This window comes from Puntigrus tetrazona, chromosome 16, assembly GCF_018831695.1.
Source record: "Puntigrus tetrazona isolate hp1 chromosome 16, ASM1883169v1, whole genome shotgun sequence".
Taxonomy (NCBI): Eukaryota; Metazoa; Chordata; class Actinopteri; order Cypriniformes; family Cyprinidae; genus Puntigrus; species Puntigrus tetrazona.
Window position 1 is genome coordinate 25826685 of NC_056714.1, and position 23357 is coordinate 25850041.

Below are 23357 nucleotides of genomic sequence, written 5' to 3' on the forward strand. Positions count from 1 at the left end.
AAAACAAAACGCGTGTGGATTTTTGACGTGAGAGATGACTTTTGAGTTATTACGCACTCTGTGTCGTCCAAGACATCAGCTGTATTTTGTGCAAAAGCGGTGGTTTAAATTTAAAACGTTTTGAAGGATTTGTTTTCGTTTGATGCCATTATTCTTTGCGAAATAGAGCCTGGCAAGCGTGATCAGGACCCCGAAGGTTTGTTTTATGATAATGACTGGCCGCCTGTAAATGATCCTGCATATTACACAGCTGCTTACCAAACGCATAAACATATGGACGTGAAATATTGATTTGAGTTTGAAATGATTTTATTATGTTTGAAGAAAGAGACACGGAGAGATATGAGAGACATGAAGCACAACTAGAAAATCACTTGGCTTGTGATGAATAAAGAAACCCAGAGAGATTTTTTTTTGAACTTGTAAATAAAACAGATTATTTTATAGTATGTTTCAGAAGGAAATAGCGAACATAGAACTGCTTTCAAAAATTAACGAGATTTTTTGCCATTCGTGAGTGAAAATGATAAATCTAATGCAAATACTTCAGATAAATGCGCAGTTATTAGTTATTTATCGTTAGTATCTATATGCCACGCATTACTGTTAGATCTAGTTAACGCCTCAAAGATACGTAAAAAAAACGTAATATTGTTTGTGATTTTAAATAAGTAAATCAATTAAATCATAAAAGTGGCTTTAATGTATCCGATTCATTTTGAAATCACATTGAGAAAAAATAAAGATTTGTCAAAGTTGTACATTGTTGCAATTTCAGGTATAACTCGCCATCCATAACTGCGATTGTTTTGTGAAAATAGTTTTTGCTCTACACTTTTGTCACAGCGTGAAATTACCGAGAAATTGCATCGTTTTTTTGCAAGCTGTTATTGTGTTCGAAAAGAGGCCAGAAAAGTCTCTTCAGCAGATGCAAAGCATCGTAGGTGCGTAGTTTCACTGAAATAACACGCTTTATTATTCAGTGTCTTTTTGTGCAAGAAATATCAAGTAAAAATAATAATCTGAATTTCGGAGGGCATTTACGCCATTGAAGTCGCAGTAGACACAAATATAAAAACCAAATAGCATTAGGGTTTGATTATCTCAGATCCGAATGTGCCGCCGATCAGCTGCCATTGATAATATATACGAGCCGGAGCAACATCACGCAGTGTGTGTCGCCGTTGTGATGATGGCGCTCTCGGAGGAGTCGTGTGGGCGTGAGCGGTTCGAACAGAAAAATGACAATGATAAACCAAAGCAGGCGCAGAGACTGTAAGAGTAGCGCCGGCGAAAAATCTCGAGACTTATCGAAAAACGTGATTGCGTTTGAAAAGGTCTCGGGGCTGTCACAAAGAGCTCTGAACGGATGAGGGACAACAGCTTTCAGATGGCAATCTTGAAATGGAAATTATACCTGCTCTGGTGAAATCTTTCTCTGCGTGTTTAAAACAAACAAAGCGCAAACTCCTCCAAACACACAGTAAAACAAGACGGGTGATTCAAATCAATTACGGATTAACGAAAACCCTTTGCTGCACGAAGACAGCTTTGTGCCATTGAGTTTTAAAAATGTCGTTTTTTTTTGCTTTCGTGTTAACGTTAAGGCAACAGTCCGGTTTAAAACACGCGGGTGCGTTTGGATAACGCCGAACGAACGTTCTAATAATGTTGCCGGACGAACGTTCGTTCGTAACATTGAGAGAACCTTCCCAGAACGTTTCCTGTCAGCTTGGCTCTCGTTTGACACTAGCCTGCATATTAAATTTCATTAATGTGATGAATGCAACTCATCGGGACGGAAACGATTCAAAGTCAAGGCGAGGTTTATGAGATCTCCAACCTTTTCGCTATCGATTTTACAGACAAGATGCCAAATGAGCGTGCTTACGAAACATTTTTATGCACGGTGAACCGCAAAGCACTTTGCACTCGTAAACCAGTTAGATTTGCATCAGAGGTCAAATCCCAGCCCGCGTGGACATATCCCGTTGAAAGAGTTAGCCGCGGCGCTCTTATTAGCGGTCGACCGTCTCGAAGCGACAGTAAACGGTGGCTTTTCGAAAAACGGTTTTGAGCGAGATATCCTTTTAAAGGCTCGGTATCATACAGAGTTCGCGTATTGATATTCAAATGCCGCTGCGACGCCCCTTCGCTTCAGTCAGGGCAGCCATCAATCTGGCGGATGACAGTCAACACCCCGTTAGAGCGCGATTCTCCAGAGCCATCGACCTTGTGAGAGAACGGTGTGAATATTCACCAAATTACCATCAACGGCGTGAGCTGTGCCAAAAACGCAACCAAAGCCACTGTTGTTTCTGTGTAATGTAATATAGCAAGTTCAATTAAAAAGTTAAATTGCGATCGCGTAGTGACAAACCAACTGGACTGACGAACTAATACGACAAAGCATCAGAGAATGATTGAACCTTTCGTTTTTCTGGTGACGTTTTCCCTCCGAAATATCACTTCCTGGAGGACGATTTCATGTAGCAACCGTTTTTTGTTTGTTAAATGTGTTTCCGTTATGCTTTTTGAGTTTGCATAAATATACAGTTAGTTAGTTGTTGTTCTTTGATGGAGGGATCGGGGCCAACAAATGAACTAATAGAACAAAACATCATTTAAATCCAATTAGTGGTGTTTTCCCTCCAAAATGATGTCACTCGCTGAGGATGATGTCACGAAGCCACTGGCTTTTGTTAAATAATGCAAGTGTACAAAATATTAACAGGACGGGGGGTAGTATGAATGCCAGTGACCTATTTAATTGCGTTTTCAGTGTTTTATTTGAACCTAGCTTGTTACTAGGACTGTTTCTACCTATTTGTATTTTAGGCGAAAACAATAACAATAACGTCCACTCAAACCAAAGGAGTGAAATGCATTTGTAGCTAATTTGGTTTTCATCTTCAAAAATTGCGAGTTTAATATTTTATGTAGGCTATCAAGTCAGATGGGCGCGCAGAAACGCAGCTCGCTTTATAAATGAGCCAATAAATCAAGCGCGTTATTTCTAAACACTTCTCTGCTAAGTTTCCCCACGCAAAACAGCTCTCCCCACAGAGGACATAAAGCACTAATGTGCATGTCCACGCAAACACCTTTCCTCCAGTACTGCAGTGCACTGAGCGTGCTATAAATCACCTTATATTATCATAGCGCTCTTGGAGTCTCCGCCCCTCCGCGCTCACGATTGGTCGAATCTCCTCCCCGGCGCCCGGCCCACTTCCCCGCCGCCCGCCGATTGGCGGAGGAGATTCTCCTTGAGCTGTCAATCAGACGCTTCTTTCGTGCTCCGCTCCGAAGCGATGCACAGCGATTCTGATTCACCGAGCACACAGCATCCCACCAAACCGTCTCAACTGTCGCTTTTCTCTTTTTCCGTGGATGCCCTCGCACTAAAGGAAAAACAAACAAACAAACAAACAAAAAAAAAAACAAACCCGAGGAGATATACGCAATTTTTTTTTTCGCGCAAGGATTTATTTGGCACTCCAAACGCCAAACAGATCGCGTTGGGTCTCCTTGCAAAGGGTCACTTGGGAAAATCGACCCGTCTTGTGGCACTCCTGACACACTTGGAAGATTTGTAGACTGCGGACGTTTCGCGAAATAGGACGCGCGGACGGACAGCCGCGGTTCATGCGTGTTCCCGTTCGCAGAAGATACACAAAAAACGGACTGTTGCTGCAAGAACTGACACAGAGAAATAACAAACCGTCAACTCAAAACATGAGCTGCGCAATGTTGCGACACGCGCTCGCTTTGCTCTTGGCGTTGCCGTGGAAAGGTAAGTTGCAATTCTTAAAGCGTTCTTCTGTAGAGAACATGTTCCTCACTCGTTCCTTGCCTCATTCTTTGCTGGGACCTGGAGTGGAATACTAATGCGGCTCCGGGGGTCTACCTGCCAATGAATCATGTGTGTGTGTGTGTGTGAGTGTGTGTGTGTGTGATCAAATCATAGAGACAAGTGCGCTCCACAACACACGAGTTCTGCATATCAACACTTGTGGAAAAAAAAAACACAGGCATTCCTCGCCTCTATCTCTGTGTATAAAAGTCAATGGATGCCTTTACACATTTTGACCCCGATATTGTTGTTGTTTTTTAATGACCGACATCGATGTGTTTTTTTAGGTGCCCGTAATAACCAATATGCAAAACAGCCGTTTAACATAATTATAAATGGTCAAATAGAAATGATGTTACACTAATAATTGCGTTAATATATTCATTACATTCAGAATGCATTATACACGCATGCATGTTTAATTATAAAATGTTTTATTTCTATATTATTATATTTTAATGCATTTAATTATAATACAGTTGTTTGCACAGGGGTGTAGTGCCATGGTGGGGTGCTATATTTTAAAGATCCAGCAGGTGGCATTTATTAGTGGACCCCGATATGCATAATCGCATATTGAATATTTTTTATTTTCACATTTCTGATGTGCAGCATGCATATATTCTTAACTAAATAACCGTAAATTGATGACTCGTCGTGCATATTTTATTATCGCTGTCGTGGGCCTTGCCGTTGTTATATTATATTCATAATCACAGCCTTTTTATTAGCGTGCATTCATATAAATTTGCATTCGAAATGTATATTTATAGTTTTGTCATTTTAAAGTTAAACAGGTGGCGATGTTGTGGGTAGCGTTTCTCCAGAGAACCAGCGGGTGGCATTTATCGGCAGACGTGACATTTAGAAACCGATAATGTTATTTTTATTTTTTTTAAATATCTAATATCCTGTATGCATTTAACAATAAGCAAACAGCCACGAGACTAGTGACCTGTGATGATTTTTTATTGTTATTACCGTTTTGGTTCTTGCTGTTGTTGCTGCCGTATTTTATTTTAACATAGTCATGGTTATCATGTTAGCGTAGGAAACGTAAAGTACATATTTGCATTTTTCCAATAAATTAATTCGTTAATGTTGAACGTACACTGCTGTAATTGGTGGATATTCTTTAGGCCCAGCAGGTGGCGTTATCGGCACAACCGATATTCAGAAAACCGATAATGGTTATTTTTGCTCAGTGTCTGAAGTGCAATATCCGAACAATAATAATAATTAAATGTTAATAGCGTTCGTTTCGATTATTTATTAATGATGTTGTGGTTATATTAACGTTGCCAAATAAATAGCTATTATAGTAGCATATATTATTTGCTGATTAAAAATATTTCATTCGTAATTGTTTGTGGCTGTTCTTTAGAGCTCCAGCAGACTTCCATCCGATTCTTTGCGAATATGGTACATGCTGATTATCTCGTCGCGAAGTTCTTGCCTTTGATTAACTCTCAAATGCACGATCGCGTCGATATATTTTCGTTATTTCATCTCATGCGAACCTGGCGAAAAATCCTAGCAGCAGAAACAAATGTTGCGTTGCTGCGGGTTTTGACACTAACTGTTGGAAAAGCGCCGTGTGATTCGCGTTTGACATCTACTCTAAGCTCGCTCTTTTTTGGATCGTTCTGAGACTGCCGTACTCGGTGAAATGGTTAATATCGAAAAGATGAAGAAAACCAGACACCTCTGGGTGATTCGTATGGGTTTGGAGTACTATTGTTGTATTATTGATCTGTCAGAGAACGCATGGGGCATCAGGGAGGGAATAATAGCTCTCAGTGTGCTGTGAATGGATGAATACTTGCTTTGAAATGATGTTTGATTTCACTTTTTGAGCCCTTTACCGTGATGAACACGAGTTTAATCATTCTCGCCCTGTGGGGGGAGTTTTTCCTCCACGCAGGCGCCCCATTTCTGATAGAGAACCCTGTGTGTGAAATGCCTCTTGTGCCCCGGTGCATGCACAAAAAATGCACTTCGGCGCCTGTTAGAGCTCGCATAAGCGCTCTGTTAATCGGAATGGATTTTCATTATTTGAAGACAGTGCCGTTTATGCACAGATCGATGTGAGATTAAAGGAACAGCCCACGCAAAACACGAAAACTCTGTCGCTATTTATTCAGACGAATCTCCGTCCGGCTATCCTATGCGCGCAGACTTCTCCTTCCGCGTGACGGGACGCAGGCGGGCTGCGAGCACCGTACGCATTGGTCCTCGCAAGACGGATACTTCGAAGGGCATCGCGCGAGCGAAGAGCACGTTTTAATTTTCACGTCAGCGTGTGTTTTGGACGGAGGGAGGGGTAAACTAGACACCCCGGGAGTTTGTTCTCCCTCAGACTCAACAGCGCTGATGATGTTTGCTCAGGGGAAAATCTGTCTGAAACTCATTATGGTTTTTTTTCTCACAATTCAGCAGTTCCGCACAAGGGAAATTGATTCAGGCGTCTGATAATTTGATATGTACTGACCACATAATTTACACTCGCTCACAGTCGCTGGCCTTTCCAGCGTTCATTGTTTTTTTCTCTTCCCCCTTTTCCATTCGTCTAAGTTTTCGAAAAATCTCGCTAACCCAAATATATTTTTACTTGAGTGACTTTGTCAACCGGTCACTCATAAAAAAAAAGTGCTTGTCTTTTGAATAGAATCCAAACAAACAACAACAAAAAAAACATCTGCCAAATGCATAAATATATATTTTTATACCCTCAACCTTATGAAATATTTTTAGAGCATTGGCTTCTCTTTTAAAATACGAAACGCTTTGTTTTTGAATATCGCACGTCTTATTACCTGACGGATATCACTGAAATAGGTCCTGGCACATCGCATCTGTCTCTGTGACAGAATTAGACTCGCAGATCTGCAGTTTTCATAAAATTAAAAATAGCCAACACAGTAAAAAGGTTCTGAATAAAGACTATTGGAGTATGTTTGACAAGAAAATACAATTTCAGTATACATCTATGTTTAAATCAGTGTAGTATTTGATTGGAAACTGTATGAAAGTCATTGCTACATTATTATTATTATTATTTTTAACATTTATTTGTACAATTTTAACACAAACGCCATTTCTTATATATACCAAATTTAGCCAATGGCTATTTTTATTCACAAATTTATTCAATAACTTCCATTTAGCTAATAATTATTTTAGAGAAAATGGCTAAAATACTTTGCTTGCAATTTAATAATCCTTCTAATTCTTCTATAAAGGACCTTTTGTGGAATGGACGGATTCCACGGATGTTAAAAAGTTCTTCACGGAACCGTAGATTCCAAAAAGAATCTCGAGTGCGCTTTTTAAAAATAAAAGGTTCTTTTTAACTTTTAACGCTGCGCATGAATCTTTCCGCTGAAAAAGGTTCTTTAGATAGATGGTCCCTGTTCGCTTTTCTGAGGAACCAGAATCGTTTCTGTTCGGAGTTTATCGATTTCGCTGAAGTACCGTGTCTGATACCATCCTTCTACCTCGGTCCTTTTATGCAAATGTCTCAAGAACGCAAAAGACTCATTAGCCTCTACATCAAAGGCGGAGGGGTTCCTGTTCTCAAAACGTGTTTAGTTTCATTAGCTCATTCTTTCCTCAACATCACCGGGACTTATTTGACAATGGCGCAGTGGGGTTGTGGGCAGCGCACCAGTAGCTGGAAGAGTTCTGCTTCTCTGCCCTGGTTTTGTACCCTTGAGCAGGTCACGTGACCTACACTTTAGTGCAACATGCATCACCGTTTCCCCTTGACCCAACACAGATGCCCCGAAACGACAGAGGCTGCTCAACGGCCTTTATGTAATCGAATTAAAATGCCGTGGCCTTGACTGACCTCGAAGAGTCAGAAAGTTGAGAGTTCTTCTGCATCTGTTATTATTCTCCCGAAACGAGCCACGATTCGGTATCTCTTTAATTGTCTTTTTAAGACTAATTGCTTTAAATGGGGAGAGAGGGAGAGAGATTGCATTTGTTCTGTTTGTCTTGCAGGGCATATTTTGCTTCGACATTTTGTTTTCACGGTGAATACTAATCACGCCGCAACACAATAAGTCCCTGCAGGGTGTCTAAGGGCGCTTTCACACGAGAACTTTTGCTGCAGACTCAAGTCCGTTTGACGTCAGAGCCCGGTTCGTTCATGAAGCGAGTATTAATGATGTGTCATTCGCCTGTTGCCCTTGCGTTTCTTTACATGCAGATACAGTACTGTAAATGTCATCGTGCGCATGTTAGATTTAGGGCTGAAAACCGGGGACAAACATTAAACAGCTGCTGATAGCATTGATATTAATGCATTCATAAATTGGAACTCATTTTGGAGTAGTTTGACAACAGCCTGAGAGCATTTCCTCTAACGTATGCCGCGGCGTTAAAGGCTTTTACTTTTATAATCCACATTTGCAACCTTAAATTACAGCATCGCCAAAGCATTCAACTCTTTGAAAAACTACAAATTGCTTTAGATAAAACATCTGCCATATGCATAAATATGCGCGCGTCTGCGCGTGTGCCGTTCATCCCTAAAAATATTTACTTTTTTAACATCTCGTAAAATTTCACTGCTACTTTTATTCCTAATCCCCATTCGCGTCCTTAAGGTGCAGACATTTTCTCGGAGTAAAAGTTGTTTACGTTCCCGAGCATCATTAAAGCAAGCAGTTTGTCTTTGAACAAACTTTAAATTGCTTTATATAAAAGCATGTGCCGAATGCATGAATGTAATTCTTTTTGACCACCGACCATCTGAAATATTTTAGATCACCCGTAATGAATTGACTTCTGTTTTATTTATTTATTTATTTTTTGGAGGTATCGTACAGAAAGTTTTGCTGCTGCTTTTATTACTAATTCACATTTTACCTTAACTTTAAGCGTACAGGTTATCTCCAGATAGCGTTAGATAAAAGCATCTGGCAAAGCCATGAATGTTTTATGTATGCATGTATGTATTTACCGCTAACCTTATAAAATATTTGTAGATCACCTACGATGAATTTGCTTGTTTTTAAAAGCATACGCGTTGGACATCACGCATAAAACGTCACCGCTTCTTTCCACATTTGCAATCCTAAGTTACAGATATGTTCTTGGAATTAAACTTATTTACGCTCCCAAGCATCATTAAAGCATGCAGCTTGTCCTCAAAGTAAGCGTGTCTTTGAATAAACTCCAAATTGCTTTTGGATTAGAGCATCTGCCAAATGCACAATTTTTTTTTTTTTACTCCAAACTTATATTTTTAGACCACCCATGAATTGGCTTCTCTTTTTTTGGGGAACATTGTGAAAAAACATCAGCGTAGCGTTTTCCTACTACTTTATTGCTAATTCACATTTGCAAACTTAATGTTCTTAGAGATAAAACGTATGGTGCTACTATATATTAGGTGGCCTTAACTACTATGCACTTACTTAAATTAATAATTTGGTACAATACACTTGTTGTGTACATACGTGTTTTTAGGATATCTACATCTGACCCATCCCTTACACCCTAACTCACCCTTTAACCTACCCAAACCACCAAACTTTACCCGTATCCACCTCAATAGCAGCATAAGCGTTTTTGCAATACAATATGAACACAATAACTTGTTTTCTGAAGCACATAGTAGTCAAGGCAACGTAAAGCGAGACTCCCAAGCATCGCCAAAGCATGCGACTTTCCAAAATCACCTGTTGCAAACAAACTTCAGCAGAAAAGCGGATATCGTGTGTTGGCAGGCAGCTGGGAGCAGGTGAACGGCTTGTTCGGTAGATCATAACCAATTCTGCGCGTTAATCACGGTACACGGAGGGGCAAGTGGGTCAATGCGATGGTTTGTGTTCGCTTGTCTCCCCATTGCAGGACCAAGATGGTTGGCTGGCAAGGAAAGCGCAATGCAACCCATCCTCTGCCAGCCGAAACAGATGCCCCGTCTTTCAAAACTGGCTCCTGTCTTTTTCCATGCGCGGCTCTCCAGGCTTGGCCCCGCTCAGATTCGATGGCTCCGTGTCGCTTTCTGGATCTGTTTGTCTTTGTTGTTGCCGGCTCGGAAGTCCATCAGACCTGGCCTGCTTGCACGCCTAGTGGGAAGAAGCCGCTGACGTAATGGCATTGCCGGGTGGGCTGACTCGATTGCATTGGGCTCCTGGCCTGAGGTTGCTTATTACACCTGTTGGAAACAGCGCTGACAGATGGTGCTTTTTTGGCGATCTGGACTTTTTAAATGTGTCGCTAAGGCAATCAAGCCTTAGAGGATTTGTAAACATTTTCCCACAGATACTAAACCACTTAGCTAAAACCTTGCATTTTATTCACAGACTGCCCGCAGTCCAGCTCAACCAGATGCTAAATGTGCCGAAATAGCGCTTTGATTTGAGCCGTTATACTTTTAGCACTCCTTTTTATGCAAACGAAGCATATACAATGTGTTTTGTTTGCAAAAAATCACTATTTATGCTTTCAAACCTTCCAGCATATTGGTTCAATTCATTTCTGGTGTTTCAACATTGCTCTTTTTATCTTTTGTCGTCTTCTTAAAAGCAGCGATGCAACTATGAGCGCCACCTAGCGCCTTATCGTAATCAAGCGTGATTTTGTTCTATACATATATAAGCAAAGACCGGTCGCTTATAGATTGCATTTTGTCCACGCGCTTAATGTTGCATTCATTTTTAAAGCAATGGCTTTATAGATCACACCTTATTCTTAAAAATCTGCGATTTTTACTATTGAATGCTTTTTTAGCGATCATGTAAAAATACTGCATTAAGCTCTTATTCATGCATGAGCAAAATTCTAAGTCCATGCATAATTCTATGCAAAGAATAGACTGTCGAGAACGCGCTTTATTTGCAAAATGCATTTTCCAGTGATCACGTAAAAAGGCTTAACATTTGCATTAATTCAGCGTTAAGCTCTTCCTATTCACTAACAGCACTGAGCTGTTAAATAAAGCCATTATTCTTTTCGCGCAAACGTGCCTTCTTCCTTTGCCGAATGCAAAATTTACTTTACTCGGATAACTTTGTGATTGCTTGGGGACAACAGATGCGAAACTGTACGCTTGTGTGTCAATTTGATCTCAGGAAATGTTGCTGCACCATTTTAGCGTTTAGCCAATTCCGCAAAACTCCAAGAGCCGGCTATAATCCATCTACTAGTATTTCAATCGCACCTGAAGCTCGTTACAATTTCACGATTGCAATTTGATTGTGTTAAAAGAGAGATGTTTGCGTATGCGTTTCTGGTGGCGATGCAAACATTTGCATAAAAAAGGTAACGTTAGCATTGACTGAGCGTAATCGGTGCCAAGCTCTTATTATGAATAGTTGTGTCGTGAGCGCTTAAACGAACTCATTATTCATTTCAGTGCCTCGCTTTAATGCAAATGCGGTAATAAAATCCATTTGCTTTACATTAAACCCCAAAACATTAACCGTATATTTGTGTCCATCTTTTATGATCACGCAAGCTTCTTCTCTAAAGAAGCGCAATTGAATGTTATTTCAGTGCAAAAGCCTGCATCGAATTGAATGCAATCCAGCAAAAACAATGCTAAATGCGCTCTATTAGCATTGAGCTGTGAGTATTTAAATTGCACATGAGGCTTGTTATAAATTCGCAAAACACTATTTGGAGCACTATTTGCCTAGTGCAAATGAATTTCATTAAAAAGAGATGTTTGTGTACATCTTCTAGCGATCGTGACAGCACTAATTCATCAGATGATGGAGAAGAGTGGCGTATATCCAGATGCCTGTCGCCGATGAGCACACTTTTCGCATTTTAAAGAGTCGCTTCAGGTGCCTCGCTGCCAAAAAAAATTTTACTCGGTATATTTGTCATTTTTTCCAGTGCAAACGTTATTGACCCCTTACATCGCGTTTCATTCAGTTCAGCCTTGCTCCTAATGCATAGTAGAAAACTAAGCAAAGTTTTTTTTTATGTTTGTATTTTATATTCATTGCTTTGTTACGCTTGCCAGGTCGAAAATTGTCGCGCAAAAAGTTTTTTTGATGAACATTGCCATATTTTTTCATTAAATAATGCTTTTTTTTCACTCAGCTGAGGTGGATAAGCTCACATCAGTGAGGCTTACGATCAGTCGGCTCCAAAAAGAAACTATTTAAATGAAAACAAGCTGATAAAAAGATTGAATCAAGGATTTGGTGATAATATCACGTAATGAGACCAATTTTTGACCAAGAACGCTAAATTACGTATAGGTTTCTCAGCACTCCAAAGCCAAATTATGTTTTCTAAAAAGTGAGTTTATGGTTAAAATTGACTTAACCTATTCTTATTTTCAGAAACGATCTACTTACAAAATCCTTATGAAGACTTGCTTATTAATTTTAAGTCAAAATTGTCAAATTTATGCACAAATAAAGCAGGTGCATGAGCTAAAATCAGCGAGGCCTATGATTAGTCAGTTCCTAAAAGAAATACAAAACCTGAACTAATTGAAAAAACAAGCTGATTTAAAAGGTGGAATCACGTAATGAGAGATTTATTTAGTAATTTTTAATTTGCAGGTAATTAAACCAGCAACAGCAAATTATATGAAGTATTTTTTTAAATTAAGATGCATTTACTGGAAAACCAACATGACTCGTTCTCTGAAAGATCTATCAAAATTAAGGTCTTAGAAGAGAAAAAAATGCCCTGGAGAAATTTGCTTTTTCATTTTTTTTTCAGTGTTTGTGTGAACGTTACCAGAATTATCCACAAGTAATGTGCTTCTGGCTTAAACCGGAGGTGCGTGAGATATATCGTATCACGCAATCGGACGTTTACAAGCTACTTTTCGGTATTTTCAGCTCAGAAAAAGGGTTAAATCAAGATATTGACTTAAGAAGCACGCTTGCTTTCTGAAAAATTGTGTCGATATTCACCAATGCTTATGGCTAAAGCAAAAATACTTCAAATAGAAGACAAGATAGATGTTTTCCGTTGGTTTCACAGACAATGCTAAAATGTAAGTCTGAGCTCTTTTAACTGAAAGAACCTTGATCTTAAAATATATCAGCGCCACGTTTATATAAAGGTCTCGATTAAACTGCGGTTTAATCTCGGCTTTTAGTCTAAGCCCTGTCTGCGGAACCAGGCCGGTGTCTCGATTTAAGAGAGCATTGGGAATCAAGACAAAAATACCGTGATTCTTAGCGGGAAGACCGTTCTCGGCGACCCACCTTTGACAAACGAAATATGACAGATCCGTGAGCACGCACGGCAGAGCTCGAGGTGACCATAAACGGTTAAGTCGCCGTACACTGTCCTTCACGAGCAGTCGGATGAGCTGCGGTAAATAACGATGATTGCCTAAAGTCTTCATTACAGCCAACCTAAGAGACATGTAAATGAAACCGGTCGGCGGCAAGGCTGGTAGGTTTCATGAGCATGTTTAATTATCATCTCTCGTTTCTCTCTTGCCCTTCTGCAATCCCCAGAGCGACCACCGCGCATGAATATGTCCACAAGAAACGGCCTCACTCTAATAATAATGAAAAAAGCCGCATGTTTTATTTAACACAGCAGAAGAGAGGATCATTGGAGTGGCGGCCGAGTGGATGTAGAGGCAGAAATAAGTGGGCTGAGAGACGCGCTCGCAAATATTCTGGGCACACGCTCCGCCATGCGTGGCGCGAATGTCTTGGCGTGCATGCGCGCCGCTCTTTTGCTCTGTTTGCACCGGGCGGCGGTTTAAATCAGACTTCGCAGTGAGCGAAGCTAACCGGTCGAACGTGGAAACCAAAAGACGAGAACAGAAAACATGCGCATATTGCTGCCGCCTGTAATCATTTTCGAGAATGCTATCGGCATACCGAGAGAATCTAATAAGGTTGGGGTCCTTGAGATGCGGTCTGTGCTGTCGGAGAGAGACGGAGCCGAGATTGGAGTGGGCTCTTTGTCCTGAGGGACGTGGAGGGTCCTTGCACTCTCCCTGTCCTCATTACGGCAGACAAGGTGCTCGCCGCGAATCAATGGCGACGGCTTAGACACTAACACCGGGCGCACGCCGCGATAGTCTTCGAGGCGCTTTTTCCGTCCCGAAAAGCACACAGCCTTCTCTGCGCTCGAGTTAATGGCGGTAATTTTTAATGTTGAGTTATTGCGCCGTTGCAGACCTATAATGAAGCGAAATGATGGTGATTTCAGAGCAGCGGGGTATGAAGACTGAACCGTGTTTGCTCTGGATGCTGATTCTGTGGTTTATACCGCCGCTCGCGTGTCATCTGATGCAAATGTTGCCGGAGAACCCAATTAACGCTTTTAATGGGCCCTTTCCACCTTGCGGCCAGAGATACATCCTCCGAAATCAACGCTGCATAAAGCGAACGTTGTTTTTGAGGATGTTTTTTATGAGAAATGCAATTCTGTCTGAAATGTATTTAGTTGTTTGTTGTTTCAGGACTCGCGCCTTATTAAAGGTCATTTGCAGTATGAAGCACAATAAGCTTCAGATCGATCGTTCTTCTGTCCATTTTAAATAATGCAGTAATGCTTAAGCGAATGCATTTTACAGTGCATTGGGATAATGATAATTTTGAAATTAACGTCTCTGTAATAGAGGACGAGAGCAAAATCTTCACAGTAATATCGATGCGTGACGTCAAAAGGAGTCGAAACTAGTCCATAATTAAATATTAACTAATGCATTTGTAAATGATTGGTACTAGCTGATATTCAATATTTTGTAGTCGGTATTGATAAATGAATGGTGCCAATATGTTTCGGATCCGTAGTGATTGTTTGTGTAAGAAGTAATAATAATTTCTTCAAAACTTACCAGTTTTTATGTATTTATGATGAAACATTTCTAAACATCCCTATAACGAGGTCAAATGCAAATATTGATTTTGAGAAAATATCTTTTTAATTTTTCTTTCATTATTGGAACTGTTTTTCCTTATTTAAGCTTAAATATAAACATATTTTGGTTGCATTTAGATATTCTTCAAAAACAAGTTCTAATATATATATATATATATATATATATATATATATATATATATATATATATATATATATTTTTTTTTTTTTTTTTTTTTTAATTAATTAATTTTTTATTTATTTTCTTATTTTTAATTTTTTTCTGGAAAACATATTTTGGTGATGGAAAACTCTGTGAATAGATCTTAAGTCATTTTTAGGGATGCAATTAGATTAAATTTCCATCCAAAATTGATAAGGTTATAATTATTATTACATTATGGCTAATAACTGATTATTAGTCGGTTATTTGCTGTAATAATAATCACGGATGACCGCAAATGAATCCACAGTTAAATATTGAATATCCGACCAATGCATTTTTTAGTTTGGCTGTTTTTGATTATTCATTATTAGCACTGATAAATGTAAAATGATATCAAATGCATGTGCAGTCTTGTTGAAATACAATATTTCATGCATTAAGTTTATTTTTTGTCTTGTTTTATGTACACAGCTAGAAATACTATAAGGCTGCAGTAAGGCATATTCTCTAAAAAACAAATCTTAAAGTGCCTCTATTATGGATTTTTGAAAACGATCTTTCATGCATTGTGTAACGCAGCCCTAAGTGAAAGAAAACATCCTACAAAGTGTTATTTCTGGAAGTTCACCGCTGTATAAAGTTGTCTCACCGTTAAAAGAAAGAGTCGACACTGAATCATTGAAACAAGTCCAAGCCGTTTCATCTTGACATCATCATGAAGCATTAGCATATTACCCGCCCACTTCTTTTCGTTTTGTGTTAGTCTGAATGAAAATGCGAATTCATTCTTTAATACTAGGAGCCGCTATTGAGCGGTAAAATTTCCCAGTCACGCAAAAATAAATTGTTGAGCTTTAATCGTTTGAGAGTCGTTGACCAAGCAAGATAAAAATAAATGCATATTTTAAGAAAATCGAAGTGTTTTTTGATGCATCTCAACCTGTTGCCGGTTTATTATACATACTAGGGGCGCTTTAATGCACATTTTAAGTACATTTTAATATTTCAGACTCTCGCACCGTTGCATCAGCATCCATCTCTCGCCCTCTGCCGTGAAACCAGAGAGTTGAACATGCTAAATAAGGGATTCTCATCGAGATTTGAGTCCCTCCTCCATTTCTGACAGCTGGCAGCTCTGAACCTTGTTGCTTTGCTTTGGAGGAGGGCAAGAGAGACAGAGGAAAATAAATAAAGCAGAGAGAGAGAGAGAGAAAAGAAACACAGATCAATAAATATTTCAACAGCTGCTCCCCGCGAGTGTCTGTGAAGAGATGGAAAGGTGCAAAGTTGCCGAAAGAGAATGAAAGGGATGAACAACGCGGGGGCAGATATAGAAATGATTCTCGACGCGCTGGCCGCGCTGGACGGACGGACGGAGCGGAGAGCCACGTTGTAAACAAAAACCGATTTAGAGAACTGACAGATGGCGAGCGGGGGGGCAGGAGGTGCTGGAAAGTGGCAAAGACCAGCAATAAACGAGCGCAAGATAGATTGATCTGAAGCCTGTAATTACACACAATTAGGGCTGGGAGATATGGCTGCGTACAGTGACTGAGGATGCTGGGAGATTTTTGTTATACCCATAAACGCTACGAGTTAAGAAGAGGAGAAACTTGTTTAGAGCTCAGCTTGCCACATAGAGTTACGGAGATATAGTCATTTTAATGCAGTCCGGCATTGCACGACGGTGCTTTTTGTTGAATGCAATTTCTTTGCCTGATTTTCTTTACGTTTCCAGGAAAAACTCAATTGTTTCATCCACGTATACCATTGCATTTCACAAATAAAAAGTATTGTAGTCAAATCTTATAGTTATTTTCCGAGGCCATTTCTGTGTTGTTGGTTTTTTAACAAAGCTGACGAGATTCAGCGTGACAGGCTTGAAGGCTAAACTGAGACTATGAAGATTTGTTCGTTGCACTGGTTGCTCTGTGACTGAAATGTTGCGTGGCAGTATGAGCAATTTCATGATAAACTGCAAAACGCCTCCTTTTCGGACGCTTTTCCGCTGATTTAGAAATGCTTGAAACTTACTGTACTTGAAAAAAGAAGCGTAAAATATCAAGGCTAGTTTATATGTTAATGGAAGTGCATTTTTAACAGTTAAATGTCCCTAAAACAAGATCAAGCGGGCGAAACTAACTGGAGCTAAGCTTTTATCTTGTCTTAATATATGTATTGTACGAAGTAAATTATGTTTTAAGAACATTTTAACCGGAAAGCATGGTTTTATAATACAAATTTGCAATGTCAGAAAAGCTAAAATCAGAAAATAAAGGTTTGTTATTCTTCCTCAGTTGCAGCATAAACAAAACCTTTCTGGTAATATGAGTAATTTTACAATTGATTCCAAAAATAGAGTTGCTTTTAAAATTCCTTAACTTACATTTATATAATATATATCTATATATATCAGCGTCTCTATGCACTGGCAGATATTGCCTTCTAAGTTAATTATAAAAAGTCTTTTGTTTACTACTTGAAATAAATGTAGATTTTTGTTGAGGATATTTTGTATTTAAAAATAAGCAAAAAGACTAATTCAAAACCGAAATGTAGAATTGGTAAAAAAAACACTTTACTTTAGACAGAATTATTATTAATTTATTTATTCATTTTTTAAGACAGGATACCACAACATTTGTTCAATCTATTACTTTTTGTAAACAATAAAAAGAAAAAATGTGCAGCTGAGTAAATCGTGACTGAATAATGCTTTCTTATACATATTCTTATTAATGTCTTTTACTGTAAAATAAGTAAAAGTCTAGTTGGAAACTGAAATATAAATTGCATAGAAATATAAAGTATATACCAGTTACTTTTAACAAAATCATGACCGAATTTTTACTTGTTTATATTTTGGCAAGATACTTTCCTTTACTCAAAATGCATCTATTACTGTTGTGATTGTTTTATTTTTAAAATGCATTTGAGTAAATTTAAGTCTTAAAGCTTATGCAGTGGTGCTTCTTATGTAAATTTAGCAGGTTTTAAGAATATTTTTATTGTAAAATAAGAAAACAAATTGTTTAGGTCTAGTAAGCTTATGCTTATTTTTACTGTAAAATAAGCTAAATGACCAATGATATCTATAACAGTCTTTTAAGGTTATGCAGTGGTGCTTCCTATGTAAATTCAACTTCTTTAATAAAATTTTTACTGTAAAATAAGCAAAATAACCACTGATATCTTTTACTGTTGAGAATGTTAAAAAAATGCATCATGTGAATTTTTTTTTTAAGTCTTTTAAGGTTATGCAGTGTTATTTCTTATGTAAATTCAACTTGTTTGATAAAATTTTTACTGTAAAACAAGCAAAATAACCAATTATATCTATTACCGTTGAGAATGTAAAAAAAATGCATCATGGCAATTTTTTTTTAAGTCTTTTAAGGTTATGCAGCGGTGCTTCTTATGTAAGTTCAACTTGTTTAATAATATTTTTACTGTAAAATAAGCAAAATAACCAATGATATCTTTTACTGTTGTGAATGTAAAAAAAAATGCATCATGGCAATTTTTTTAAAAGTCTTTTAAGGTTATGCAGCGGTGCTTCTTATGTAAGTTCAACTTGTTTAATAATATTTTTACTGTAAAATAAGCAAAATAACCAATGATATCTTTTACTGTTGCGAATGTTAAAAAAATGCATCATGGCAATTTTTTTAAAAGTCTTTTAAGGTTATGTAGCGGTGCTTCTTATGTAAATTCAACTTGTTTAATAATATTTTTACTGTAAAATAAGCAAAATAACCAATGATATCTTTTACTGTTATAATGTAAAAAAAATGCATCATGGCAATTTTTTTTAAAAGTCTTTTAAGGTTATGCAGCGGTGCTTCTTATGTAAGTTCAACTTGTTTAATAATATTTTTACTGTAAAATAATAAAAAAAACTAAAACGACACGTGCAATATAAGATTTTGGATGCAGACTTACAAAAGCGTAGATGCAGTAATGCTATGTTGTACCTGAGAAAAAACTGCTTGATTGACAGGACAGATCACGTTCTAACAGACCCGATTCTCATTTTGGACATATACTGTAGAGTAACCGTGGTTTGTGTGTATATATATATATATAGGCATGAATGGCTGTGCGGTGCATGCTGTCAAGATTTGTACGGCCTGATGCTGTGCTCCTCTCGTTAAAACGTCATTCCAGCAAGACGTGCCGCTAATAAGCAGGTGCTTCTGCGTATTACCTTGGTAATGAGTGGTTGTTAGCTCGGCTATGCCTCGCTAATGAAAACATGGCCCTTATCTCCACGGCTTGTTCCGTGGAAAAAGTCTCAATTTGAGGTTACCGAGAGATCAGAATCTTATCAGCGCCACAGCATTATATGTGAGGACAACAAACATGTAAATAGCTGCAGACAGATATACGGCATCCGCTGCAAGCATTGTTAACTGCGCTTGGTCTGATAATTCACCAACGGAGCTATTCGCCACAATTTTACCATCCTTTTTTTCTCGGTCGGGCACTTATTAGATATTCCAGCTGTGAAGGTGCAGACGGGATTTTACAGCAATCGGAAGCTGATATTAAAGAAATAGCTCAGCCAAAAATGGAAAATGCTGTCATGTCGACCCTCACGTTGAGAACATAAAGGGAATTGTGTCATTCTGCTTGAATCCTGATTGATGTGGTCACTGTTAACCGCGGTAAACAGAAAAAACAGCTAAATAAATGATGAAAGAATCGTGTTTTTTGGGTAATGTTTTTTTCTCTTTAAAGCACGGTAACTAATGCATTTTATGTTCATATACGTGTCACGCCATATATTCTTTAGTCCTGTAACTTAAAAATACAGCATTCAGTTGAACACATCATGGAAGAATACGTTTTTTTTGGGGTTTTTTAAGATAAAATAAAAGCAGTGTATTTTCCAGTTCTATATTCTTTATTTTACATATCTTTAACTGTTGGATGAGTAAATAATGCCAGAATTTATTTTTATTAGTAGTATGATTGTGCAAAATAATTGTATTTTAATTTTTTTAGTATTTTATATTTTCATGTGATATTTCTGTAACGATTATAAAATAGCAGAATATGGTGGAGTAAATGAAGAAAGAATTGTCAAGATACTTTCCAGCTTTATATGTGATATGACTTGAGGGCTTTTTACAGACGGATTTGTTAACATATTATCTGTCTTTATTTATATATTTATCTCCTTTCAGTTGACAATATTAGGTTCAACTCAATATATATATATATATATATATATATATATATGTGTGTGTGTACTTATACATATTTCCTATGCATATATATTCATTTCACTAAATGCATTTTTTTTCTGGCTGCTGACAGTATTTTCATTACCACTCGTTTGTTGACGAAATGAATTTCCAACCTGTCTTTATTCAGTGCTTGTGCAAATGTATGCAAATCAGTGCATATTTGTTTAGGAAAAGCCGCCACATAACATATCAGAAAACTTGCAATCGTCTCAGCGCACTGTGATTAATCAGCTGCTGAAGTATGGTAATATCTATTAGTTTTTACCCTCTCCGCCCGTAGCGCCCGTTCGGATGCCGGAGGCTCGATTGGGCGAAAAAGGCACGCGCAGACACGGGCGCGGCTCTTGTTATTGTGAATTAGGGAATCTTGCTAACCGGATCAAATCCGACGGTGTGATATTCCGTTAAGAAAGCACGGAGACGTAGAGGCATTCATTGATTGGGCGGCGGTGTGACATTTCTTTAATTGTGAGAAAGGAGGAGATCTCACGACGTGATTGAGCGCTTGTATTACCCTAATTTGGTTCGCAGTCAGATGGCAGTGCGTTATCGCCCAAGGATGTGCCGCTAATTTGGTGTTGGGGGATATTTCTCTGTCAGTGCCTTGTGTTCTTTATCAACAGGCGCCCGTGAAGTTCCTCCTGAACATGACAAGTTGAAGCCTAAACCCAGGGTACGTGAAGGAGTCTTTAGCGCGGCGCGTCTCTCCGTGCAAACGCATATCACCCGCCCGCCACCCATTTTCCTCCATTTTCAATTTGAATATCATTAACCAAAAAGGCAATTTTTTTTGAGCCTTTTAATTAATAACTTAATGATTTCCGCCGCATTATGTCCTGTTTGGGTGAGCGAGATATTCATGGTTAATGAAATTGACTTTCATTTTCCGAGTGTAGTTCCGCCTTTGCTTTTGCCGCGCAGCATTTGGAGAGCTGCCTGCAAAGAAAACTTTCATTCGTTGTTTAAATAGCACCGTCCAATTAGTTAGTCGTTTTGCGCTATATTTCTGCCATTTGCATAATCAAATAAGGTCATTTTGTGATTGTAGTCGTGTTAATCCTGCATTTATTAGAAGTAAAGCGTCAGTTTTGTCATTATTCCTCAAGATTATTTATAAGGTGATGAAGGAATTCCACTGACATTTAATACAATGCAAACTGCAAAAATAAAGCAGTGTAGATAGTTATATATATATATATAAAACAAATAAAACAATATACATATATATATATATATATATATATATATATATATATATATATATATATATATATATATATATATATATATAAATAAAACAACATACAGTAGGCCTATATATTTAGTAAATATTTACATGTATATACATTTATATATTTATATTCTTATATTTAATATAATTAGTTTATATAAATATTTTTTCATATAATATATACATGCATGTGTTTGTATTTATATGTACATAATAAATATTCACTGTATACACACATATTATGTAGCTAAATAAAAGCTTTTATTTTGGATTTGATTCATCTCATTTAATCATCTGACAGCACTGTATATTCAAGTATAGTAAAGAAGTTGCAAAACATTTCAGTCACACTTAAAAACGTCATTGCATTGTATTTAAATCAAAACATCAAAGTTTTTTTTTAAATAAAGCGATGCATTTACTTTCTTTCTGAACTATATGCGCTTCTTCACAAGTTTGTTGGTAATGATCTTGAAAAAGTGATCAAAACTGAACTTTCAGCCTCATAACTTCAGTCTTCAGAGTCACATGATCCTTCAGAAATCATTTTAATAATACAGTTCTGCTCGAGAAACATTTCTGATTATTATCAATGTTGAAAACAGATAAATGCTTCACATATCATTTTTTAGGATGCTCAGAACATACGATTCATAAGAACAGCATTTATTTGACATCTACTTTGCAAATGATTTGAACTGTCAGTTTTGATCAGTTTAACGCATCCTTAATGAATGAAAATCATTTTGGCCGCCCGGTCTTTTTGAATGGCGATTTCGCACGTTATTTTTCATATTCAAATTCCTACAAAAAGCCTCAGACTTTCCGGTTGTCAGACTTTGCGTAGCGCTCATATGTCAGCATAATGACCTCCATCTGTGGCTTCACTGAGGAGATATGATAGGAAATACCTTGAGCTGATTTGTGGCTCAGAGATTTGAGAAACACTCTGAGAATCCTTCTTTGCGGCTGCCCCTCGCTCTGATGTTTCCGTTTAATGCAATGGCTTTTTCTGACACGACTTAACCGTCCGAAGGTTTCTGAGCACTTGCGCGCGCTGTAGAGCCGCCCAGACGGGCGTCGAATACGCGTAATAAATGACGCGATTTAAGTGTGAATCCAGCGGGAAGTCGCCCGCCCGTGACAGACGATTGACACAGATTGGCTGTTTTTCACCTCTCGCTCGCGCAAAGTTCGCCGACTTTCCTCAACTTTCCGAGGCGCGCATCACATTTTCGATTGACGAGGCTGTTGATAGATTTCGGGACTGGCGCGAAAGCGCTAATCAGCCGTTATCGACGCACAATAATCTGGAAAATGGTTGATTTATTGGCCTGGCCTGTCACCAGAAGAAATATTCCATTGCCCTAACATCGACTCGAGTGGAACTAACCTCACGCTCGCTGGTTTTACACTAACGGAGAGTATAAAAGCCACGATAACCAGCGATGACATTCGCTCTCCCCGTGACCTTTTTGCACGGGCCACATTCAAATCCATTAGCCAATAATGAGAACTTCACAAAGGCCAATTAGCTGCCTAATGTTGGGAAAAACGTCATGATGCGTTGAGATTTTGCTGACAAGTCAATGATCCGGCAGATACCAAACGTTTTTCTATACCCACGCTATCCAAAAATTATATTTTCATGAGATTTATATATTTTTTCCATTTCTATATCATCCGTCCAGTGTCCATCTGAACTCTCAATGGATATCGATCTGTTTACCCCAGATCTCTTAATACAGACATGGGCGATGTGAAACCGATACATGTGTCGATTCTATCAAGTAGACCTGAAAGATAGAGGCTGAGATCCATCTCGCTTAGCCAGCATTGACTAAATGACATTATGATACTCTCTGAGCAGTAAAAATAGAGATTCGATCCATACCGTCTCGGACTGAACAAACCCGGCCTGTTTCACACGGCCTACATCGCGCCAGAGCGTTTCGCTGTAGATCTAGACGGAAAACAGAGCAATTTCTTAGAGATAATTCACTGTGCAGCTTGTAAACTGTTGAAATCATCCGGATTCTGTCA